Source organism: Labrus bergylta, chromosome 16 (assembly GCF_963930695.1).
Source record: "Labrus bergylta chromosome 16, fLabBer1.1, whole genome shotgun sequence".
Taxonomy (NCBI): Eukaryota; Metazoa; Chordata; class Actinopteri; order Labriformes; family Labridae; genus Labrus; species Labrus bergylta.
The window spans coordinates 3,215,559-3,242,838 of NC_089210.1; the positions used below are offsets into that span (position 1 = coordinate 3,215,559).

The 27,280-nt window shown below is 41.7% G+C and overlaps 1 protein-coding gene across 1 annotated transcript in view; it reads right to left on the reverse strand.

Moving 5' to 3' along the window:
* Window positions 1–18,115, reverse strand: part of grin2ca (glutamate receptor, ionotropic, N-methyl D-aspartate 2Ca) — a 69,174-nt gene extending 51,059 nt beyond the window's left edge. Inside the window, exon 1 of the mRNA XM_020647290.3 lies at window positions 16,836–18,115. The gene's annotated coding sequence lies outside the window, so the exon portion shown is untranslated. The remainder of the gene's footprint in view (window positions 1–16,835) is intronic.
* Between the last annotated feature and the right edge of the window lie 9,165 nt (window positions 18,116–27,280).

Here is a 27,280-nt window from a genome sequence, read left to right on the forward strand (position 1 = left end):
TGAGAATAACACTTGCCTGGTGGAGAAAGTTATATACGGTGTAATCTCACACATTTTTTTTTGTAATGAAACCATACATTTGTTTTCTTATTTTTATACTATATACCTTTTTCCCTGTCAGTATAATCAAACATTGCATTCTCTTTTTGGTAATTCATCAGCTGTGGTAAGTGTATCCCCATGGGTTTTTCTACATTTCTATTACAAAGACATTTATTTGTGAATTCCTCCGTTTTTCAACCTTGGTCTCAGTTTTTATTTGTTTTTTTTGGGGGCCTTTTTATGCCTTTATTCAGAGATAGGACAGATAATAGAGTCAGAAACTGGGGAGAGAGAGACGTGTGAGAAAGGAGCCACAGGTCAGATTTGAACCCGGGGCGCCCATGCCCCCTAACCGCTAGGGCTACCAGCGACCAACCTTGGTCAATTTCTGGTCAAGTCTCCATGATACAGAACTTTGAGAGTATCTAAATGCAGTGTTGTGATGAATTTCCAACTGAAATGGGATTGAACCAATCACAAGAAGACAAGAAGGTGGGGCTTAACGTTGGGATGAATTTGATTGGACCCTAAGCGTCGACTAAGCTTGTTTTAATTGGTAGAAAAATTGGCAGTGTTGACTTCAACATCCCTGAGGTCAGGATAAGTCATCAGACAGGAAGGGAAAATACATTTTTTAGCACTTCAAATCAAGGTTACAATATTCACCATTAACAAGCTGCTTATTGGCATGCTAATTAGTAGCATACTGGCTGCTTATTAGTCATTATTAAACACTTATTAGTACCTTATTTTACATTAGTCTATCGCTAATAGATCTTGAGGGCTTGGAGAGAGTGAGTGGGGAATGACTTGTAGACACAGGTCAGATATGAACCCGGGCTGTCTGCTTACCCTCCGCACTAACCACTAGGTTTAGTTCCTTGTCAACCAGCTTAGTTCCTTTGCTGATGCAAAAAAAAAAAAAATGTCATTCCTGTTTATCAATTGGACCTCAGTATCTGGGAAAAAAAAAAAAAAAGGACCTTAGCTACTACTACCTTAGCTTACTACTGCAGCATCCAGGTATTTCCAAGCTTCATGTTTTTGTCTCCTGTACGCTCATGTTGTCCAGGGCTTAATTTTTATGATATTGATGATGTGAAATGTTTAGTCCTATAGGAAACCGTCATCTTTTGATAAAAGGTGGCGAGTCCTCGGACTGATTTCCTGATCTCGCTCATTCCAGCGTCAGGACCGCAGTGTTAAATACATCTGGCGGAGCGTCGAGGTCTCAGCGGTGCAGTGTTTAATGACAGCTTTTATATTCTGGGCATGACGCCTGTGTGCTGCAGCTGGTTTAACTATGTGCATCTGTCCCATCTTCTGCCACATGATCAATACACCCGTTGCATGTGTGTGTGTGTGTGTGTGTGTGTGTGTGTGTGTGTGTGTGTGTGTGTGTGTGTGTGTGTGTGTGTGCGGCTTGCACGCTGATAAACTCGTCCTCCTTTGTGTCATTATCAGTCAAACTGCTGACAAACCAAAAAGTCTACAACTTCTTCTTCTTCTGGGACACCATGCCTTTTGGTTATCTATGACTTTACTGACATCCCTCCATTAATACTCTTTCATTAATAAGAGCAGAGTGAAGACAAAGTAGACTTCATATCCGCCGTGTAAACCACTGAAGGAGCTAATTAATCCCAAACAGGCCCCTCCAGTGAGGATCTGCTGCATCACCATACAGGATGATTGCAGCATCAATATTTGCTTTGATGCTCGGCTTACAAACCAAAACGTGTTGTAACTCCCTTGACATCCTCCCGTATCCTTCATCCTCCTGGCTGAAAAACATCACTCAATTCCCCCCTAAATACCTACACACAACAGGTTTAACTGAGAAAGACCTCCAGCTGCCCCATGAATCATGTCTCTCATTTTGTTTAGGCAGCTGATGTGGACGGATGGGTGGACAGAGAGATGGCTCTTTAGGAGAAAGCTGCTCATCCTGACTGCTATAAACGGTCAGCATGGTTTTCTTTTTAATGATTTTAACTATTTAATGACTTTTTCTCACCCTAAGTAAGAGACATTTTCTGGCACGACTTCACCAACCAAACACGGTGCATGAAGAGTCAAAGTCCTGAAGAGGTCAAACATCTCCAGCAACACTTGTTGATCAACTTTATCAACAAATTAGACCGACACGTTTCGGCTTGTGGCCTTCATCAGGGTCATCAAGAAACACATTGCACTCGACATTTAGCTCTGCCCTGCTTGTTGACATGCAGCACCTCTGTTTGGTTGAGTCACAATTTGAAAGACCTATCTCGCTATCAATTCATTGTAGACTTATATTGGATATTTTTGCTGTAATTAGATTATGCAACACTTTGTTATTACTTGATATGGAATAAGTAAATCCTTTTTTTTAAGTGGAAATTTTACAAATGTGTGATTTATAGTTTGACTGTTGAATTATGTAAAAGAGATGTCAGCCTTTGGACCTGATGCATGTTTTTGTGATACCACTACGTTACACCAGGAGTGACGACCTCATTATTACAATGGCCATGCCTCTTTTTGCTTTTACCTGTATGAGTATATTTAACTAAGCTGTGGTTAAAATAAAATACAGCCCCCGCTAAGCTCCTTAAATCCACGGGCATTTAACTAATCTGAATCATGTGGCATCATTGAGGCCAGAGCGAGTGAAAAGAGTCGACAGGCCAAAAACATCTGCATACAAAAATACTGACGGCTTGACTCAGTTGGAGTTTCTCCACATGTCGAAGCAAACTTTTTTTTTGTGTTTTCACTTTCACTTGGCGCTGAAATCCAACCACAGCTTGTCTTTTGCTGGTTTAAATGGGATCCAGTGACCCAGCTGTGATAAACAGAGCCATATCTGGAGCCATGATCATAGATGTAGCTGCAACTCGGCATCTGTTCACTGACCCTCCTGAGCAGGTCCTCACCAATCACTTGGAGAATGATGAGTCAGAGAATTGTAAGACAGATAATGATCTTGAACAAACTGTGTTTATCTGCTGTCTCTGTTGTCATGGACGTTCACAGTGTGAATTAACATGTTTGGAAAGCTGTTGCACACAAATAAAAAGGCTTTGATTGCAAACGACAGAGAAATAAACACCTGTCATGATGTGATTAGTGTTGGACAAGTCACTAAATAACCTCGTTTCAAAGACCAAACGGCTAGTTATGGTCATTTTGAAAATGCTTTCAGGCAAAGATGTGTGTGTATAGATGCCTGCTGGCTGAATTTGACTCACTGCAAAAAAGACATAAAAGACACAATGTGTGTGTAGATGCATGAACAGCTGGTACTGTGTCTTGAAGGTCAACGGGAACTAGCTGGACAAGATACAGAATAAACTAATTTCACTGACCAAATGGCCAAAATTGGTCATTCTGAAAATGCTTTGAGGCCAAATTGAAAACACAAATATGTCTTGGGGGCGCTTTGTAATGAGAAATACAGCTTAAAATATGTATTATAAATGTATGAACAGCTGGTACTACGGCTCTGAAAGTCAAAGGGTGCAGCTGCTTCACAACATCTAAATGAACTTTAAACATAACGTTACATGACAACGACGTAAATGTCATCGCTGAACAAAGCCTTTGACTTTATGTCATGCACTTTGTTTGCTAATGGGGGGCTGAATTTCAATGGAATTCATCTCACAAATGATACTTGTAATACCTACTCTAGGAATATAATTTAGAACAAAACAGTATACCTTCAAGGCTATGGTTGATATTGAATATATATCCTGCTGTGCTTTCCACTCATGGCCCAGAGTGATGGCATACGTTTAGTAGTGAGGTAAGAGAAGGTAGTGGTTGATGTGGTTGTTAGGTATGTTTGCATGTTGTTTTATTCATATCACATTTTTGCCGCTATTACTCAAGACTCATGTCAACAAGATATCTTGGGCTCTTCTTATTCTCTATTTGCACTCATAACGATGCATTGTCATTCATGCTGGTAGAGTCAATTGTCTCTCAACCGGAAGGTCGGGGTTCGATCCCTGCAGCAAAATGTCCTAGTATGTGTCCTTGGGCGATATACTTAACCCCAAATTCATCCCGCCTTTTGCCAGTGGCATATGTTTGTTTATGTTACTTCTGATGGTCACTTTACATAGCAACCCCTTACCATCAGTGTGTGAATGGGTGTGACAAGCGGTATAAAATCACTTTGAGTAGGCAGAAGACTAGAAAAGCGCTAAACAAGCTCAAGTCCATTTATATTTACCATTCATATGAATCTAATTAAATCGTTAGCCATTTTGGAGGACTCTTGGAAACCTTACTCATCTGCATAGGTCACTCCAGGGTTTCTGCCATTTCCAGTCTAATCTCATCTCATTGTAGGCTCACATCTACGTAACAGTGGAGAAATACCTTTAAAGTCTGCTTGGGGATGGCTTGGCAGTTAGTGGGTGATGGATGAGTCTATCAAATAATGCTGGACTTTCACCCAAGAGATCGAGGTTAGAGTCCCGTGTGAAACAAGTGGTCAACTTTGGTTTATCTCAACTGATGCATTTCTTAACTTAAACCAAATAGAGTTTTGCCTGTACCCATCAGAAACTGGGTCATAGTACTGGTTCAAACAACCAAATGTGTGATACACATGCAGATTACCAATTCCACAACAAATTAGCAGCACAAACAGGAACAATGCTACCTTGAGTGAATGTAGAGACTAAAGGGAGTGGTAGGTAAGGGTTGGTATTTAATGACTTGTGATTAGTCGATAAGTTTGACATTAAAAGTAACTTTTATGCAAGATATAATGCAAGTTATTGAACGAGGACTCATTGTTTTGCTTGGTCTATTCTGTGAAACTCAGGTTCAAGGTTCTGAATGCCTGCACGGACTGACCCTTGACCAGCTTGGTGGAGAGAGTCCCCCCCCCCCCCCCCCCTTGACCATCTCTAAACCTGTCTGTTGATTTACTACTTCCTTCTTCATGGTAGTTTTTTTGTATCATGGCCATTTGATGAATGGCATCCTCATGCTGTCATATGAAAAAAAATCTACACCCCAGGAAGTGTCCAGCAGTTATTCCAGTGTTGAACCCCAAACACAATGGAGGGCTTTCAGTCCCAACCACATGTAATTTATCTGTTTGTTCTGACCCCTGGAAGTGAAGGTGTATCACGATTCACTCTGTGATTGGTTTCTGTCATAGACACTCTGCCAGTGGCTCTGCAGACATATTTAAGACATGTACGCCAATGCATTAACTGTACATGACAAATGATTGATTCTCGGCGAGATGAAAACCTGTCTGGGTAAAATCCTAATAAATCTGATGAGATCTTTACTGCTGCCCCCTGAATAAGGACTGCAGGAGGTGGGAGACGGGGTATAAGTGAAGAGGGTCCTAAAATGTCTTGTAAATTTTCACATACTGCAAGGGGAATCAATTGAAGGGTATTCATGCTTTGGCTAGTGTCTCTATGCATTAAAGGATTTAAATATACCGACGTGAAGTGGAGCTGAACTGAGCAGTTGGATTTCTCGACTCTATGGAATGGGAAGCGCAGTGATCAGCAGGTTTTAAATGCCACAGCAGATGGAAAGCGATGTAGTTGTGCTTTATTACAGTGCCGTCTTTGAAATCCCATCCAGAGCAAAGCCCCCGCAAGCAGTGTGCGTATAGGATAACCTTGAACACATGATAAGGCTTGAGTCTTTTTACATTAAAAACAATCAAAGATAGTCTGAGTTGTTTGATAGTGAAAGAAAGAATCAATGCAGCTCAAATAAGATAAAAATACAGAGCAGTATTTTGTTTTATCATCCAAGGAGACAGGCCCGTGTGCTTGCTCGTCATTGGACAGATGTTTGATATATCTCTCTCCCATTTTGTTTATCACATTTATGGCGAGTGCAACGCTCAATCAGACAGTGTTGGCTTTGTCAGCTCACCGTGCAGCCACAATGGACAGATTGTATGTGCAAGTGTTTGGAGGGTAATAATCTTTGGGAGGCTGGAGATTACAATGGCATTGCAAATGTAATCCATTTTGCTATAACACATGGATGGATGCTTACCTGAGGCTTACTGGCCTTGGCACAGCACACCGATATTAGTATTGCTACTTTGACCTCGCGGGTCGACCTGGCTTTAGACCAGCATCGCCAGGTGACATCGGGAGTACAAAAGTCCTTGTTCAGTCTTTGGCGACCTCATCGCTCAGCTTCATACATCTGTATGTAGAGCAGGGATCAGTGTAAGACCCTGTTTAAGCTGAAACCGTAGTTGCCTGTGCAGAACCAGACCACCCCCCTCTTCACCCCTGCCACTGGTCCAGCTGTCACAAGCCTGCTCTCCCTGTTGACTCGGCGACTGCCCACACATACCGCTGATCTCTGACATACACACACACATACACATGCTCTAATCCACATATGAGCATACCACTTTGTTTTTAATCTATCCTGTGTGTTTTGCATCTATGTGTGTGTGTGTGTGTGTGTGTTTTCCTATCAGTGCATTAAATTGCTCTGACATTGTTTCCTTCTTCTGTCCCTGCTGCTAATACTTTCCGAGCAGGCGCTTTTAAAGTCAAACCAACTGTGCAAATCAATTAATTTAAAGGGCTAGTTCAGCCCAAATCACACTGCTTACCCTTAATATCATGCAGATATGTTTTCATTTGATGTATCCTGAACTCTGAACTGAACATGACTCAACACAAACAAAACTGAAGAAAGTTTATCCATAGACAAATCCATCACAAGTACAATGCAAAGATGCAAGATATATACCACTTTGTACAGATATTGTTGTTTTTTCAGTTGTTAGTTTCTTTTTCAGCCAGTGGTTGCATACATAGTGGTTGATCCAGACTCAATGAAAAAAAATAAGAGCATTTTTTAAGTTCTTGTCTTGCTTCCATTAAGTCCGGACACAGTATACATTCAGACTATGAAATATCAGAATCAGGAAGTAGTTACTTCATCATCGTTAACTGGAATTCTATCACAGCAATAGCTCATTTTTGGGGGGGTGACAATGCTGTTCAAAGGACAGGTGACGGGGCACTGGTGGCACAGTGGTTGGTGCATGCGCCCCATGGGGGTGGCCCGGGTTGCAGTCCGACTTATGGCTCCTTTCCCACATGTCATTCCCAACTCTCATTCTCCCTGATTTCTGACTCTGTCCACCGTCTGTCCTGTCTCTCCAGGAAAGACACAAGGGAGCAGTTTTGATTAACTGTGTCCACCTCTGTGTACAACCACAGCAAATAAATAAAAGAGATACTGTGTTCAAATGCCTCAAGTGATGGTGAAACGTTTGCAAGAAAAAGGATATCGCTTTTGAATTTCCCGACCTTTATCGAGGAAGAGTTTCCTCATTTATTTCAGTTTTCATCAGTCTGGCCACGGTGAGAAGAAGAACACCTTCTGGCCAGATTATTGATCTTGATGAAGGTTTTTATTAGTCTTAGGGAATCAAAAACTAATAATAAGGAACGAGAAAAACATACTCAGTGTTCTTGTACAGTACTATAGAATCTTTCGCTGGTATTGCTGGTTGGATAATTTGCAGGTTGTGTAACTCTTAAAAACTGAGACACAGACTGAATCTCTGTAATTGCAGCTCAGAATGTAAAACCCCTCCATAGAAAGCAATCAGATCATGTCATAAACAACTGTGGCTTTTTTGTATTTTTCTCTGTAGATGATGTATTGATCTTTGCTGCAACAGTAAGTGAAAACAATTCTTCATTTTTTCGGGGGCAGGGTGTTTATGCAGCTCCTGAAACCAGGCCTGGTGCCCAGAGTGTGTCGTCTGTTATTTGCGCTATCTTTCCAGGTCTGCTGAGCATTTTTGGCTGTGTTTGTTCGGTGTCAGTGGAGAGTGACAAGAGGCTCTGGAAGGGGTGGGAGAAAATGTGAGGAAAAAAAAAAAACCTTAGCGATGTCACAGTTACAAGCTGCTGCTACCAACTGAGCCACCAGGAAGCCCTGTGTCACTTATAGTTAGGCTGTTGTGCAGGTCGTCCAGCCTTGTTTCTTTGGATTTATCACGCAAAGTCAACCTGCTCCTCAATCTGAACTCACTTTGCAGGCTTGGTTTTGTGAGGTTATCGCCACCCTTCATGGGGACCCTCCCCACCGTGTCGCAGCTTAGGGCTAATTGTGAAAAATTAAGCAGTACACATGCAGCTTTGAATAGAAGCAATTAGGCTAATCAATTTCCCCGTTATACAAATTGCACATGCACCCACGCATGCTACACATGCACAGGTTAGTGTCAGTATCCACAAGAGGCAGAAGAATGACAAGAGAGGAGAGACAGCCCCCCCCCCCTCCACCCCCGCTCCCTTAGCCCATGGCGTGTCAGTTTTCCCCTCTCAACAGGGACAGGACGTAAGATGAGGTGCGCCATGAATATAAATGGGCCTCTAGTCTCTGTTGTGCCCGTGAGCACAGCCATAAACTTTGGAAAGAGAGAGAGAGCAACGCATTCCTGTCAGAGTTCTCCTGCCCTGAGTTTAAGATCTCATCAGATAGATCGCATAGTATGAGAGCGGCCCCCCCCAGGACTCGTGCACCTGCCGTATCGCGACACACAATCTGTGCTTGAAAATGTAAAAGTGGCCCTGTCAGGTGTCAATAAATTGGCGGGAAAAAGGGTCACCTGGTGATGCAGCTATGCCTGATTTGAAGGGGAATTTACTACTCCTCTCTCATGACCTTGGATGAATTGCTCAGATATCCTGCAGCCTGTGCCACTCCCCCTGCAGTAAATGTTTTACTGCCTTTGCTTGCTCGTGACTGGCTGTCAATCAGTGCAATATCCATTTGAAACAGTTGTCAAGCATGGTTGCTTGTTTTTTTTTTTTGTTGTTGTTGTGTTGTCTAATCTCTTTGTCCCATTCCCCCATCTCTTGTTTCCCCTCCTGCTGTCTTTCCCGTGTCCTGTCAGCCTCCTTCTCCTCGTTCCGTCTGCAGTGACGGTGAAGATGGCGTGAGGTCTGATTTTTTTAACGATTGATTAAGCAGATCGCTTCAAAGTGTTAGTGGAAGAGCTGGACAGCTGACAAAGCAGCCGCTTACCATGAGATATAAAACCCCAGAGGTCATTTCTGCCCGCCCGCTGGCTACAAATACACGCCAAGATACTCAAAGCTCACATGCAACCGCACACAGCGCCCCTCAATTTACTAAAGAACCCTAAAAATAGATTAATCATCCTAATGGTTTGTTTTAGCTTCTATAGTAATGACATGTTTTTGTTGGGCATTTGCTAAAGATCCCTTCTCAATCAAACGGCTGCTCTCTGCTCATGTTTCCAACTACAACCAGTGGTTACTCCGGCTGTTCTTATTCACTGTGTGTACCTCTACCATTTATATTTAATACTCTATAATTCATATAAAACTCACTTAAACATGATCAGATTTGGACTTATCCAAGACACTATATGATTCTCAAAGAAACTACTTTATCTGTATGCTGCCTTGTATGTTTCCTTATGTACTGATCTGAACGCCCCCTTGCCTGTATAAGAGAAGATAAATAAGATAAGATATACTTTATTCATCCCAGCAGGGAAATGTAGGTGTTCCAGCAGCCAGCATACATACAAACACACAACACAACACATATATACATACACACAACACAACACATATATACAAACACACAACACAACACATATATACAAACACACAACACAACACATATATACAAACACACAACACAACACATATATACAAACACAACACAACACATATATACAAACACACAACACAACACATATATACAAACACACAACACAACACATATATACAAACACACAACACAACACATATATACACACAACACAACACATATATACAAACACACAACACAACACATATATACAAACACACAACACAACACATATATACAAACACACAACACAACACATATATACAAACACACAACACAACACATATATACAAACACACAACACAACACATATATACAAACACACAACACAACACATATATACAAACACACAACACAACACATATATACATACATATCCCACCCATACAAAAAAACATGAGCCCACATAGCCAGGATAAAAAAGTGGTATGGATGGTCCATGTGCATAAGTAGCTGTTACTCATAGATAACGGTACAACATACTAGCTCTGCCAGTGCATAGTATGATAGATAAACAAAGAATTATTATAAAAAAGCAGTCAAGTGTGCAAATATACAGGTGCAAAATACAGTTTGATATATGCAGCTCAGGCTAAAGTTTAAAAGTTTAAATGTCTTCTGTCCTAACTTAAAGGGGAGTCGTTATAAAGTGCAATTGCAGTAGGTAAAAAAGTATTTTTAAATCTGTCCTTTTTGCAGCTTAGTTGCCGTAGCCTCCCACTAAAAACACTCTTTTGTTCACACACAAGACTGTGTAAGGGATGCATGTTATTGTCCATAATGTTCAACAGTTTCTGTATCATCCTTCTCTGTACGCCAACCTATATGATACCCTGTGTGCTACCTTGTTTGTTATTTTGTGTCCTGCCTTTGGTGCTACCTTTTGTATGGTAACTTTTGAATGAGGATGCGTGGCACCTTTTTTTTTCTTAATAACAATTCTTCTTGACCACTTCGGTCTATGAAATTGAATGAAAAAGATGTACAGAAAAACGTCAATCACATGATCTTAGCCCAATGGGGTTTCTTTACAACTTGTCACAATCACTTAATATTATGACCCAATCAATATTTTGTCATGGTCCATTGAAGAAAAGATTATAGCGCAACGGGTGTTTTTTTTTTTTTACTTTTCTCCAAGCATTCCCATGGACGGTTACAGATCAATAATGCTTTTTCTGACTTTACTGTTTTCATAAGGTGATAAAGGTTACATATATGTAAGCTAGTGTTGAGGTCAAGACCACACTTACCGAGACCAAGACATACCCAAGACTGTAGTACTCCGAGACCAAGTCAAGACCAAGGCAAGACCAAGACAAGACCAAGACAAGACCAAGACAAGACCAAGACATTTAGTGATCAAGACCAAGGCAAGACCAAGACCAAGACAAGACCAAGACCGTAGTACTCCGAGACCAAGTCAAGACCAAGTCAAGACCAAGACAAGACCAAGGCAAGACCAAGGCAAGACCAAGGCAAGACCAAGACAAGACCAGGGCAAGACCAAGACAAGACCAAGACAAGACCAAGACAAGACCAAGGCAAGACCAAGACAAGACCAAGACAAGACCAGGGCAAGACCAAGACATTTAGTGATCAAGACCAAGTTAAGACCAAGACCAGAAATATTATATGAAAAATCATCATTTTTTGTACAGCGAGCGTGTCACTCACTTAGACTGTAACCGATAAGGTTGCTGACGTAACCGGGGGATAAAAATCTAATTATGAATGAATTAAAGTTAATTGTTCTTTTAAAAAGGGGCATGTTCCTTAGAATCAAAGGATAATGACGTGGAGAAAAAGCCAATCAGTGGTCTTAAGTGATCTTGATCTAAAATTAACCAGTTCGAGACAAAGAATGCTTTCGATTCCGAGACGAGACCTTCAAATAGTTTCAAGACCGATTTCAAGTACTACAACACTAATGACATAAGAGGGCAATGTCCTCTGTTGAAATGTTGTGTTTTCAGGGAGACCCCTGTCATGACGATGGATTTTTTGGAACATTAAAACGATTGCAAATGGATCACATCTCTGACAAAAGCATGATATTACACAGCAGATCAGCAAATGAGGACTCTGCCTGCACGCCACAGTTAAGCAATTTCGTTTTTGGCTTGTGATCTAAAAGGAGAAAAAAAAGATGGACAGACTCACAGGGGACGTGGTTGGATGTAGGGCAGGAGCTTTGTTCCTAAATATAAGTAAGATTAGCAACGCCTCCTCCTGCACGAACATGTCCTGTGGATGTAATGTTACGACTGATGACAGCTGCTTTGTGCTGTCTGAAAAGCCTGTTTACTACCTACTCACCTCCCTACAATCCTACATTACAAACTGTAACTAATTACATGCATTAACCATCTAAACCTTCCTCCATGCCAACATTTCTTTTGCTTATTGTAAAGTCATTTCTTGGCACATTTTCAAAAGCTTACATCCCCAGGAACCGCCCAAGGTAAATGTTTAATTAATTAACTTTAAATATGATGCAGCCATTGATATTTTGATATTTCTATACACGTACAAACATCGGACATGTTTTTTTGATCAAATTTGTCCAAATAAACACAAAAAACTTGAGCTGAAGAATCTTGGGAATGTAGAAACTCCCACCAAATATTTACGCTTCACACAGGAAGTTATTTGATTTATTTACAGATTTAAGTTTTTGAAATATGATCATTTTTGTTAGAAGGTTTCAAAGGAATTTTAATTGTTTTATTTGCAGTCTAATACAGAGCATTCATTAATATTCTTCTTCTTGACAAGTCATGTCTTGGAGTTTTTTTCAAAGGATTCAAGTCACAATTCAGTCACCAAAACTTGTTCAACCTGAAGTTAATGTTAGTTGTGTAAGTTGTGCTCTTGCTATAAAGTTTTATTATTTTGGATCCATTGAAACGTGATCATACAAACAAGAATCTTTTGAACACCATGTGTTTTAAAACAAAACTGTCTGTTGTTTTATTGATTGATAGTCGTGAAAAGTACAAAAGCTTTAAAAAACAACATACCTTCTGTAATATTTTTAACCAATGAGAGAGAGCACTGTCTAAACGTTGCTGATGCATTAGTGTGATTTAGACAGTGTGCAGGAGGTTTGCCTGCAAAATCTAGTAATTAACCTCAATATTGGATGCACAGGACTTCTCTTTTATTGTTTCCATGGTATCGAAAACTGTGTACTTTTTGTTTGATTATTAACTAGTGTTATATCTAAGTTTAAATATCTGGTATTGTGACCTCCCTCCATCCTACCAAATGTAACATAATGATGTCATCAACAACTGACCTTTGGATGACCCGAAAGATGAGAGTCTTAGCTTTTTGCTGCAAAAAGAATAAACGCTGAAGCTACTATAGTTTCTATTTTTAGCCAACTTTAACAGGATTATGTACAAATAACAATTTCTGTTCTGTTTCTATTAATCTAAATCCGATTAGTCTGATGGACAATTTTAGGAACAAGACTTGAAGAGTAGAATACTAAAAAGCATTTTCTAATATTTACCTGGACAAATACCTTTGTAAGGACAGACAAGTAAACCCTAAATGTGAGGACAGTTTAAAGATGGGAGGACGGTCCTCACTTTGTCAGTATTTGCATTCGGACCTCACATGGATGGAAAACAAACGTGTGTGTGTGTGTGTGTGTGTGTGTGTGTGTGATAGCAGTAAGGAGGGGAGCAGGGGGATTAGTAGAGCATCTGTTTAAACTAAAATAAATCTACTTAATCAGACAATATATCAGTCGTGTTATTGATCAGTGTCGGACCTCAGCCTGACATCCAGTATAGAAGATTCCTCCATCATGGCTGTCAGTGTGTTGGCCTCACCTGCAGTGTTTTTGTGTATGTGTGTGTGTGAGTATACGTGTACAGTTGCCTTGGCACACACTTTCACACGCGTGCACATACTGTACAAACGGTCTTATTTCACACGCATGCATACCAGTACATCCAATTACTGAAGCTAGATATGGTTGGCATAACATAATGAACAGCCATTTTTCACCTGCCTAACTGGTGCCGCACTGTTCACAGCATCTCATTCCACACTCTTATTCATCCTCAGGTGGAACTGGTGGAAAGAAAAAAAAACATTTTATCTGCAGAGTTAAACCTACACCTGCAGGGTGGATGACTTTGTCCAAAGTGTAAACCTATAAGGGACATTTTATGACACTTTCTGATCCCTGATTTGTTTTATGACTAAACCGCAAAAATGAGTGGCTCTTATTATAACTTAAAAACTTAGTATATATTAGGCTTTAAGTACCACATATGCAATTTCATTCTTAGTGTTTGGGTTAGAGAAAGTCTTGACATCTTTCAATCTAGGTAAATAAAATCAAAACAACTTGATTTCTCGTCCTTAGTCTGTTGAAAAGACTGACGAGAAAAAAAAGAAGAAGAAGAAGAAGAAAGTAGTTCACAGCATGAAATCCTTTCTCTCTGCTTGATTTTGACAAATCTCCTCAGACTTAAAGAAACTGTAAAAATAGACAAATCTAAGACGGGAACATTACTCCTTTGTTGAACTCTTCACGGCTTTAAAAACGCACACACACACACACACACACAGTAAAACCTGTGGTGGGATCATCATCATGAGTCGGAAGGAACCAGTGCCAGAATGCAGCAAGTCCTAACCTGGTTGTGGTGACCCATTTGATTAACCAACTTAAGGAAAATCTAAGAGAACATTTGATGATCGACAGCTTAATAAATTAGCAATCAATCATTGAATATATTGTTCTGATATTGACACCTGTGTTACTACAAGCCTCTCTGGTACAACCTGAATTGATGTATCAAAAAGTACACCAATCAGTCCAGTGATCTGATACCATCGGTAATTATTAGAAACTTAAAAGTGATAAGAGGTTTAATAGAGATTTTTATAACAACAGTTGTGTTCTGAAATGGTACACTGCCCCTTTAAATTCAACAATAGACGCCAGTAAAAGAGGTTTGAAACAGACTTCTTGATGAGAAGCAAAGTTGATCTACAAGACCGGTCCCAGTGGATTTTTTTTGTCTAACCTCATCCCTGTCACCTCTGAGATATACCAATCAAATACACAACCCTGTACCGTCTTCTGACACGTGACCCTCTGGTCATTAAAAGCCATTTTCACTCCCTCCATCCTACCCAACAAGTTTTAGGGCAACAGGCGTTTGAGTGCAATGGAAGCAACGCTCTGAGATGAAGCGAGGCCGTGGTTCAGTCGGATCCATTCGAGTGTTATGGATGACTCGGCCCCTGTGTTCAGACGGATTCTTGACACTTTGTAATGAGGAAACACGTCGCTGATAAGCAGCTGCTTCTGCACGTTATTACACATTGCAGCAGACGATTCGGGCTGATCTTGTGGAAGTGTTAATATGAAATATGGCTTTGTTCTCGCTCTGCTCCGCTGCTCTTGTTCTCTGTTATCTGTTGATTTATTGCCTTTGTGTGTGATCGTTTCTCTGGGTTAACCTAAGAGGGGATATCTTTTATTTTAGCCTGGCCCCTTCTTTGGATCCTACTTCTCACTTTTGACACATATTTTGGGGTTTAAATGACGAACACATACAATAACTTTGTTAATGCTCCAGTTGTTATTTTAAGAAATTTCCCAAATAACAGGCTGTAATGGACTCATGCTAATCTTTGAGGCCAGCTACCTCAATTAAAGAACATCTAAAAGGGCTGATTTTTAACCTGCTCAGATTGGTTGATAAGATCGTCTGGCATCATTAGAGGAAGTATTTCCGAGGACAAATTAATTAAAAAAGATTCCTTTTGATTATGAGCAGAAAATGAACTTTAATGCCACAACACTCATTGAAAAACAAATACATTTTACATGGCAGGAAAAGGGATTTGCTCAACCAACCCTACCTTAGTGGAATTTTAATTTGGGGTTTATGTGCAACTTTGTGTTTTTAGTGTTTTGCCATGATATTTGGGTGATACCCAATAACCCAAAATACACAATCTAGCAGGTAGACAAGCAACTCCTGTCTTGTAGGAGAACAAATTGTCAATGGTGGCTCTAAAAAAAGCGAAATTAATGGCTTTTTCTCAATAAAAAATAATACCTGTAGCTCAACAAAACAACCTACCACTATAGGAATTCTTTCCTTGACGAATAAGAAGTCAAATCTGAGCCTTTAAGTGGCATAAAAAAACTTCAGTCGTCATACTTTAATCATGCAAATCTTCCTTTATGGATGACTTTTCAGCCATTACAGCTTGTTCCATGATGCTGGATGAAGCAGGCAAACGAAAATAAACATGTTGAAAACAAGATTAAAAGGGTTAAAAATGCAGCCAGGTATTCTCCTTGAAAGGTCATGTACATTTTTACCAAGTTGATCAGTGACAGAATCTTCTGATTCTGTGCTCTAGGTGTTGTAAACTTTTAGCATTTCTATAACTGACTTGGTAAACTGAGCTTTCAGTTTCACAAATTCAGGTCTCGTTCTCCCCCCCCCCCCCCCCCCCCCCCAAAAAAAAAGGACTGTTCTGTATTCAAGGAGTAAAAGTGGGGAATGGATCCTTCAATAATTACAGGAGCCTCTCATTCTCTCACATCCTCGAAAGTCGCTCTTCAGTGACAGTTCAATTTCCCATGCAGCAGCAGCAGCAGCAGCAGCAGCAAACAGCAGCAGTGATGGCATGCTGGGTCCGGTAGGCAGGTATCAAAGCCCCCTCTCAGCTGCTCTAACTATTTACAATGACGCATCGATCTGCTCTGTTTAATCCCGCCAGCAGCTCAGTGAGTTAAAGCAACAGTTACAACCACAACACACACACCTACACCTACAACCAAAACACAAGTGTGCCGTTTGACTCCCCCCCCTCCCCCAACAAGGATGCTGTCAAATCCTGCTTTTGATGTGATTCTCTCTGCTCTGATAATTTCTCTATTGACAGTTAGAGAGGGGGTGGGGGAGGGGTGGTGAGGGGGGGACTTTAAAACTCAAACACACCTCCAAAACACAACAGAGGGAAGCAGAAAGCATTTCCAGACTTTGTAACACAAGTTAAAAAAAGAGCATCTTTGGACCGTTAATGGTGATCAAGCAGATAGAAAATGTGATCGTGTGTTGTGAAGTCTCAAGTGACACATGAAGGTGATCCGTTACCTGTGTCGGCAATCCACATCCAGCCCTGGCTCGTCACCACTCATCCCGTGTCCTCAGCTTCAGCTGTCCTGTTCCCGTTTTTTCTTCTTTCTTTCTTTCTTTTTTTTTTTTTACCCCCCCTCCCCTCCCCTCTCCTTTCTCTTCCCTTTTTCTCTCTCTCCTCTTTTGGCCCTCTTCTTCTTCTCTTCTTTTTCCTCTCCTCTCCCTCCTCCCGTCCCCTCTTCCTCTCCTGCACTTGTTTGAGTCTATTTCAGTGGCAGCAACAGAGGAGCCCGCTGCGACGGTGGCATGGTTTCCAGCACTTTGGCAGAAGGTCACATTATCACTCGCTGGTGAAAAAAAAAGGGAGGGGAGGGAGGGGGGGGAGAAGTAGAAGAAGAGGAGGATGGACGAGTGATGGAGGGAGTTCGAAGTGAGCGGCTTAAGGAGAAGAAGGAAAAAGGTAAAAGAAAACAAATGAACAAATGGTGGCTGCTACACTTGTGTTCCCAAAAGAGTTAAAGTTGAGACGGCTCCATCAGAAGAGGCTTTTCAGGTAAGCTGTCCCAGAATGCTTTGAGGTGAAGCCTGTGAGTGTGCGTATTTTTTTTGCCCACGGAGTATTTGTCTTTTTTTTTCTTTTAAGGGGGTTCTTCAGCAGCTGCTCACCTCTGGGGAAAGAAAAAAGATAAATCCTCTCTTGGCTGGAGAATGAGTCTTCAGAAAAAGCTGCCAGAAAAACTTACAGCGTGTTATTTATCAGTGCTTGAAAAAAAAACAAAAAAAAAAAACAGCAACAACAAAATCCTTAAACATTCAGCTCTTCAGTTTGTTTTTTTTAGTACACAAGTACTCCATCTTTGGCTGAGACACCTGTCCACCACTGTGAGTCCCATCAATCACAGATTCTGCAGGGTGACCCTCGTCTTCCTCTCCCAGCCTCCCGTCTTCGCCCTCCTCCTCTGATTTGAGCCGCGCTTTTGTGTCCGCTCCATGAAAAAAACAAGACGTGAAGATGTGATCCAGCCGCCTGGAAACGAGGGTATCAGTGGCCGGTGACAGATGGTCGGGACAGGGCGGACAGATGTGAATCAGCCTCTGGTTTGAGTTTGTATCTTCTGGAATGCTTCCCCTTGAAACACGCCTTGTTTTGTAGTAGTCTTCGGTAGACTGCACTTGTTGTCCTGTTTGTTTCTCGTCCTACCTGTGCCCCTCCTTCCTTCATCAGCAGAGCTCTCTCACTCTGGCTTCTCTGACCGGCTGTAATCCTGATTCCTCCACTCGGTGTCACAGGAAGGGCTTGTGAGCTCTAATCATTATGTAGTAAGGATTTATCCTCTCATTCTCCCTCCCTCCCTCCCTCCCTCCCTCTCGCTTTCCCTCCCTCCACCCCTCCCATTTATTTCCCTCCCTCTGCTGATGGAGCGCCGGCCGCCTTACAACTCTCAACGTACTACAGCCTCTTTTTTTTTTTCAACCCCAACCGTGTGATGCATCATCCCTCCTCACTCTCTCACCCCAGAGAAGCTTTCAATTTATCAACTCATTCTCTTCTCAGTCTTTTTTTGGCGTCTCTCGTTTTCTGCTCCGCGTCTTGTCTGTGATGCTGCAGCTCCCATCAACAGGTTTGTCCTTGAAATGCTCTCTGGGACAAGCAGAATCAGTGCTCGCCTTTTTTTCTTCCTGTAATCTCTGGAAACATTAGCCAGGTGTGTCTGGGAAGATACAGAATGTAAGAATGTTTGGGAAGTCATTTAGTCACAGTACATATTGTCCATGCATGGGCGTATTAAAGGCTAATTCAGGCAGATTGTTTTTAACCTGTAGGCCTTATTATTGTTTGCATATTTTGGGGACTAAATGGCTTATAAGGTGAATAGTTTTTGGAAATGCTCAATTAACTTGATGCAGCCTGCAGCTGTAATAGCTGCAACACAGTCTTTTTCTGGCAAATGCATGCAACAAAAAGTGCTTTTCTTGTCACTGACAGACTCAGACTGATACCTTAAGAGACGGAAACTTACCAGAAAGCATCCATTTGAAAAAAAAAAGACAGGGAACAGACTTTCTGCAGTCTTCAGAGCTTCCTGACTACATTCACAAAAACATGTTACTGCAGCAAAGTTCATAGTTAAACTAAGTCTTTCGCATTTCTGTAATTATTTTTCCTGTATCTCCTGATGTGTTGGCTGACAGTCTCTAATGTGCGTTTGTTAAAGACTTTATATTTGATTTTTCACACTTAAACATAATATAAATCAAGTATCTCCTCTGAAAATAACTCTGTGAGTCATGACTGTCTACAATGGGTGTAACACCCGAGTCCCATTGTCTGTGATGTTTTCAGAGTTTTCAGAGTCCTATCTTCAGTTTGTTTACATCGCCCGGACGGCCGGCTGACTCCTCCCCTCACGTATAAAAGTTGTTTAATTGAGGGACTAGAGAAAAGAAGAATAACATACTGTACTCACTGCTTAACTGTGTTTCTAGATCACGATCATTTCAGGTAAATTTACATGCAGTGTGAAGATACCAGCATAATAAAGATTGCTAGCATTAGCATGCTAGCACAACAATGCAGCGCATTTGGTTTCATGCTGGTGCTCAAGGGCGACATCTGCTGGATCAAAAAGTCACATATAAAGCCTTTACATTAAAGGTCTATTTTAATAAGATGGGTCCTTATGTGTAGCCTTAAAACCTGCCTTCATTGGGACTAAGGGCGCACTCACACTGGGTCCAGTTGTCTGAAGCATGATTGTTCCCTGTTCTGGTTAACTATTAATTGCAGAAAACAAAGATATTTAACATTAACATTTGAAGCCGCTTCATTAGAGCAATATAAATCTATATGAGCCAGAGTTTGAAGGTTCAGTATTTGATTGAAGTTCCTCTTTGTGGGGCCGTGCCTCCTTTTACCTGCCCTCTTTTATAATGTAAGTCATACTGTATAACTCCTAATTAGGCCTGTTAGGAAGCGATAATAAACAGATAGAGGTGGCAGATTGTTTTCTTCTTGTTTTATTTCTGGAGTGTAATGATTTAAGAGTCAATAATCTACTTGGCTTCATGACGGCAGGACAGGAGCCAACTGCTTCTAAACTGGTGGCTTTCCAGCTGCAGTTTGCTGTTAATTTGGAGCTGTCCAAGTTTGGAGAAACTGATCACAGAGGAAATGTGCTTTCAACAAAAATATGTCCGCCTGTGGTTGAAGGAACGCTGATACCTACCTGATGGAAAATGACTGAACCTGAGACGTACACTCTTTAACGCAATGAACTTAAACATAACAACACATTTTGTTTCATTGCAGAAGGTTTAAAACATCTGTGCAACGAAATGAGACTGGCATGTTGAACTGAAAATTTTAACTATAGCTATCTCTTTAATTCAAATTGTACTTTGACCCCTTGCAAGCCTTGTAGGGAGTTGTTTTTCTCCTTGTCTGTGAAAATAGAACTTCCAATTCATTTAGTTAGGGTTAGGGTTCAAAAAATCAAAAACCACTGAACCATCTCTCTTAAATGACTGATACCCATCAAGCGCTCACGTCCATATTGGTGTGACAGAAAACAACTTTCCTTAGCAGCTTTTTCATTAAAGCAACAATATGTAGGAATACAGTTTGGTGCACTTTGGCGCCGGCTGAAGGTTTCTGAGTGCAACTGCACTGTCGTAAAACGCGTCCCCTACTACTCCCACTTATCGAAAACGTGCAGAAGATCAGTGTTGAGTATAGCCAACGTCAATTGACAAGGCTTAGTTATATTCAAAAAATACTCCATTAGAAAACAGACTTTGTGAGATGTGTGAGTTGGACGAAGTTGATCTGATGATTTAAGAGAATTATTGTTTCATGAAGTAAAATCTGAAATATTGGGGGCGGACAGATGTGCAGAAACTGGAATGGCTGTTTAAGTTTGTTATGTTTAAATTTGCTAATTTTGTTTCAAAAGCTTGGAAAAAGAAGACAGGATATTCTGTTTAATTAGTTTGACTTCTTGCTTTCTCTTTTTGTTTCGTGACAATGAAAATAGCTTTTCTAGTGCATTCTGATCCGGGAACGTTTTTAATTTATGGTGTATGTATGACACACAAACTAAAACTATATGACCAGATATGACTCTGCTAGTGTCTACTGTCCGTTGTCGAGAAAATGTTTGGCATGAGATGGAGTTTTTTTGTTTGCAAGCCTGAGACATATCTTGGGTTAGATGACTTTCTACACCCGCTAAAGCTGCTAAACACAAGACAACGATATCTGAATCTGTTATCAATAATATCTGTCAGGATGTTCACTCTGCTTCTTCCTCCGTCACTCTATCTTGTTCTCTTCTTAACTTATCGCAACAGAACCCCGGCTCGCTGTCAGACTCACATGGCGTTTGAAGCAGGCAACCAGGGGCAATCTGTGGACATGGGAGAGACGCTACTCTACCTGTTGAAAGTTGTTGTGCTATCAGATCAACTTCCTAAGATGAAAAATGAACATATTGTTTCTTCAAAGACATAGTTGTGTTTTTTTGGAGAGAGGTTGTCAATGGTAGGTAGCCACAGGAGATGCCGGTCAGCTTTAAAGAGAGAAGGGCCAGAGTGCTGTACAGAAGCTAGGCTAATGTTTGGGGTGAATGTGCACCATATTGAAAAAAAATCAAAACCATCAGCAAGCCACTTTACTATAGCCCTCCATTGGTACACCACATGCGTCTTCCTCCGCCTGCAGCACACTGCATAGCACAGAACCTCAGTGTTGTTTTCTCGAGTCTGCTGGACGGTGTAGAGTTGAATTTTTTGTTGAAAAGGTCAGAATGATTTTCAGGGACAAGAAGCCGCACTGAGACCGAGTCTGGATTCGAAACAGACCGCTGCAGGCTGTCGACGGGTGACTCATGTCTGTCCCTTCTCCTCTGAAAAAACTCGCCACAAAACTCCCCACGCCTGAAGCTGTTTCAGCTCCACAAACCTGTGTGTGGGTCAGGACATGAGCCCCCCCTGGAGTTCAAGAACAGAAATGCGTTTTCCTGATCTGCATGATAAACCGTCGATAATGTGCCTTCCAGTGCCCTTGACCTATTTTTTTTTTTATTATATTTTAACGTTGGCTCCTGCGCTCTGCTTTTACACCTTACCTGGGACTAAACACATCAGTTTGTGAGCACCCCATCAATGCACTTCCAGGTCACATTTGCATATATATCAACGCCTGACTGCCAACTTTCCCCCCTCGCAAAGACAATTGCAAACTGTAGCAGAGAAGAGGAAGCCATTAATCTTAATTTCTCCCCCTGTGGATGAATCCCTAGAAAAAAATGAATCCCCTCTCGCAGGCAGGAGGATATCAGAGGGATTTTATGAGCCTGTCAGGACGGCACTGAGAGATGTGTCAGCAAGGGCAGTATTTGTTTCTCTCCGCGGCCTGATGGTGGAGGCAGGGCCGCGTGACCACAGGTCGATCACCGTATAACACAATAAACGTCCATGAATCCCCCTGCTTGTGATCAACAGCGTATGGAGTTGGCTTTTCTCGGATCGATGGATGATCGATAAGGCAAACAGATAGGACTGTAAAGCACCGGATAATTACATGTCAGCTGGTGTTGGGGCCGGTTTAAGGCTTGTGCAGCTTGTTTTAGTAGATAACAGGAACGGCTGCCATAGTGTCGGCCTAGGTAGGTCAAGTAATACTTCAACACACCGACCACTGTGATGCTGTAGCTAACCCCGCCCTCTTACCTGATGCTGAGGAATCTCTCGTGTCAATGCATGAACATCATAAAGCAAAGACCTTTCAAGAAATGTAATTTCGCACTAGCTCATAGGATATGGAATCCCAACAACCCAGCCTGTTGATTGAATCATTGCATCACAATTGGTTTAACTTCAAGGCGGTCCATTTAAACACGACTTCCTTCTCACTGATGCCATGCTGAACCAGAGCTCACATGGAGCCGCTGCTCTGGAAGCTTTGCCTCCACCACCACCACAAACATCCTCCTTTATGGCCTGAAAGCCTTTGGTTCACACTTGTAGGGGGGTTTAGAATTGCACCTCTTGGAAAGCCGTGACATGCTGATAGAGGTGGCAGTGGGAGGTGTGACCTGCACTTTGAGTCGTCCAAAGACTAGAAAAGTGCTATACAAGCTCAAGTCCTTTCACCATTTGCCATTGACATGCTGTTCAGCTAACCCAGGGAGCATTTTACAGGGGGAGCCTTTTAGGCCAAGGGTATGACGAGGATGTTCCTGACTGAACCTATTAAAGGCTTTGAACAAAATAGAACTTTTAATTTTTAAAATAGCTTTTGTGTCGTTAGGTTGAGACAGCATTTACGCCATGGCGATGACCATCCATGGGACTCCAAAGCCCCTTTCTGTAACAGATTTGTGATTTCACTCAGGCTTTGTCCATTAATATTTTTTGTCCATGTGCTCTACTCTGAATCCGTGGGCAGTTGTGTTGTTTCATAACTTTCAAATGTGACTCTAAAAAAATGCTGACATAAGCATTAGAGGTCAGTAGACATTACAGCTGTGTAGTGAAACATTTGAACTGTCTGCTTACCATCCTGGATACGACTGATCTCTGCAGACTGACACTTTGTGCATTTACTATGGCAGCAGTCTGGTATTCATAGTAAAGTAAAAAGGCTTTTGCAGAGCAGGTGGGCTGGAGTGTGCAGGAAGTAACACATGTCAGGGGCGGCAGCAGAGGGAAAGGCAGGCATATGCTCGCTCTTTGTGGCCTGGCTTGTCCCGCTTCACCGGACAATATGGCAGAGAAAGCAAGTTTGACCCAAAATAATAATCTCTACAGACGGCAATCCACACGTCATGTCGGCCATCGCCATGACTCAAACTGGTGTCATTTTACAAGCACATTGCTTTTTTTTTTTTTTTTTTTTTTCCTCAAACAGGTTTTCTTTTCTTGGAGCTATTTGCAGAGATGTGTCTGGGATAAAAGAAAAAAAACACAGCAGCAAAAGGCCAAACTTGGCTTTTTGTAGATCCCAAGAGGGGGGCCCAATTTATCTCCATTGTCGCCAAATATCGACCAATAGCGTCTCAGCTTACACCCTCACCCCGAGGTTGCTCTGTTGCAAAGTGAGCCTCTCGGCGCACTCTGCCAACCGCCTGATCCCTACAACAGAAAACAAATCTCGACTAACAAATACTCATCTCCAACATGTTGTGTGTTGATGAATGGTGATCAAATGTCTTGGATTTATTTCCCCTCCGTTAAACAAAGAACATCATGTGCTGTTCCTACAGTATGTTGTAGTGGTGTTTAATAATAGAAGCTATTAAGGAAGTATTGATGTGGATCGTTTCAGGGCAAAATGGGCTCAATTTCAAGGGTTGCTGGTGTAGAGGTTACATATGGCAATTGTAATAACACCATTGAAGTAACTAGTATGAAGCACATCGTACCTACACACTGAAACAAAGTCCCAGAGGTTGTCGTGTCAGAAAAAGGTCCAGGTCAGGGTCTGAAGAGAAGACCATGACTTATTGGGAAAGTGGAAAAATTCCCCAAAATGATGGCCCAAGAAAATAAAGTGTTGGAATTTTCCAAAGTTTGGTACCTGTTGACTGAACTGACTTTAAAATTAACCACAAAGGAAAAAGAGCAGGACCACCCTACAAATCAATAATCTTATATAATTAAATAATTAAATCAACAAGATAAGCTGCAATATTTAGAAATGAAGAAAACTCTTCTGCATACCAAATCAAGCTCTTCAAGATGTGTCGGCTTCATTTTCAGGGAGCTGTCATCGCACTCTGGCGCACCCTGCAGCGGCAGCCTTTCACAAGATATCCTGAATGGAGAGGCTGAAGTACTGAAGAGAGGAATAACATTAATGTTGAACACACAGGCAGAACAAATATTAGATATTTGCAGAGGTGGACAACAAAAGAAGTCCGTCAGACTGCCTGGAAACATCTAGGGTTTAGGATGAGAACATACACATCATACTTTAGATCATGTAGATCTGTGTCCATGCCCCAAAAGATAAAAAACTAGCTTGTGCAACCAATTAAAAATAATGCAAAAAGTCAAGAAAATAAAACGATATCTTTGTTATAAGTTAGTCTCTGCAGCAGAGTAAACAAAGGTTAATTAAGAATACAAGCGTGCACAAACAGGATCCTATGGACCTGCACACATGGAGGGATGTCAGAGTGAGGGGGGGATGCAACAGTACCTGAAGCAGTTGGGGGTTCTTTGTCTTGTTCAAGGGCACGTTGGCATTTCTCAACCAACCAGACCCAACTCCAATAACTTGATCCGCACCAGGACTTGATTCCCAACCTGAGTCCCTGCAGCCGTTCTGCTCCCTCTCTTTAAATATCTGCATGTGAACAAAAGGCGTTTGGTTAGGCTTTCCAAAATAAAGGTACAAATACAAGTCTCTCTTCTAACCTCTGTTCACCATCAAGTAGCGTCTCACGCCGCGTCGCCCCTGAATTCAGAGTGCTCTTGGCGTCCTGAGGCCGTCTAGCTGTTTGCGTCCTGCAGCCAGAGGCGTTTCGGTTTGTGGCCTCTGAGCCTGGACACAACCTGTCATGCCATTAAGCATCTGTGCACTCTGGGAAGTCATGCCAAGCCTGGACCTGTTGCCTGATGGATGATGCAGTGACTGTAAACAAGTCAACATCACTGCTGAGGCCCCGCCCTCCCCCCATCCATTTCCTCTGTTTCCTGCCGTATGTCACCTGATAATAAAAATGTGCAGAAAACGAGACTCTGTTTCATCTTCATGGAGTTTGTCTGCTCCATAAGTTGATATCCTCACATCTATCTACCATCACCAAATCTGTGTACAAAATAAAAATCTAATTTTCAGACATGCATCGTGATGGCACACCTGAGCGGAGTGATGCTTGCAATCAAAACCCATTTAATTAAAACCGTGAAGAGTGATGTGAAAGTGAAGCCTCAGGGTCTCATGGTTGGAAAGTTACAGCAGGTGATATGTGTGGAAGAAAACTTCAAGATGCAGGGGAGTTAAATCCCCTTTTCCCTTAGAGGCCCTGTTGCTTTCTGTGTGCTCCAACAAGACACCAGAGAACCTGCCTGTAGTCACATTTTAAGTCGATTTATGAAAACCTGAATCACAGGTATGCCAACAAGTCCTGAAACGTTCCAAAAAAAAGAATGTTTGTTTATCAGCCCCACTTTGAAAGTGATTTTCCATGATGTCGGGAAGGCAGGGTAAGCGTTAGGTCAGAGTTCTCCTTCACTGATCCTACTTAAAAGAAAAAGTAATTTCCTATTTTTCACATGTTTATAAACGGTATATGCATCTGTTACCACCTGGTTCAGGGCTGGGAACCAAGATGGAGGCCCCCAAAGATAATCAGTCAAACAAATGTTTAATTAACTGAAATAATCAAACATATATGAACTTCAGTAGGAAAAACAACAAACCAGACAGGAAGATAACTGAGGCTCTTTCATCAGGCCCAGCAGCGAGAGAGTGATGTGCACATTTCTCAATGACAGAGGGAAACCTCCTCTAAGGGGGCCCCATCAAATGTGTATTCTCTCTCGTTGCCGTGCTGGCTGTTGCATGCATTTTTGCTTTTAAAACCAACGTTTGTCATTAAAATTCATAAGAGGAAAATCTTGTGGGAGTGAAACAAGAAAGAGGTTAAGAGTGAACACTGGGAAAAACTGGCACAAATTCTGTAATGGTGATGAATGCTGGTTGGAGGGGCCCCCCAATGAATTTTTGCCCGGGGCCCCAACAACCTCTAGAATCGCCTCTGACAAAACAATTTCTTAACCATTTAAAACACAGATTGTGCATGATATGTCCTTCAAAATAAAAGTTTGGAGCAATGTTTGTGCTGATTCTGATATTTGTATGAAGCCATATGAGGCCCAAAGTAGCTGATTTATATTTATTCTTTGTTTTTCTCTTCTTCCAACAATGTGCAAATAAACTAAAAACTAAAAAAAAGGTAACACCATGACAAGATAAGAAGAATATATCAAATACGACCTAATGCATACACATCATGTCACATTCAAAGTGTTAAAATCATTTTATTTTGTTCATTTAAAAGCCTCTGACATGAAGAAACTGCTGTAGGTACACAGGTCCATCCAAGTGGCCGTGCAGGGTGATGATGAAAACAATATCGCGGTCAGCTTTGAGATGTCAGACTGAGCAGCGCCCTCTCTCTTTCCCCCTCCTGTGTGAGCGCTGACAGGCTCAGAGGTCTGATTGAGGACGCTCTCTGCAGGCGAGCCGCTCTTGTTAGCACCAACCCTGAGACTTCACACACACACGCTGCGGCTGAGAAGTGTGTTCCTCAGCACCTTCCCCCGGACAGCTGCTCTCATCACCGCGGTGTGTCAGCGCCCTCTAAAGGTCACTCAGAGGGATAACTTTACACACATTCGAAACACTGAGTGATTTCACTTTTGGCTTAAAAGGTTAACATATGAGGGGGGGA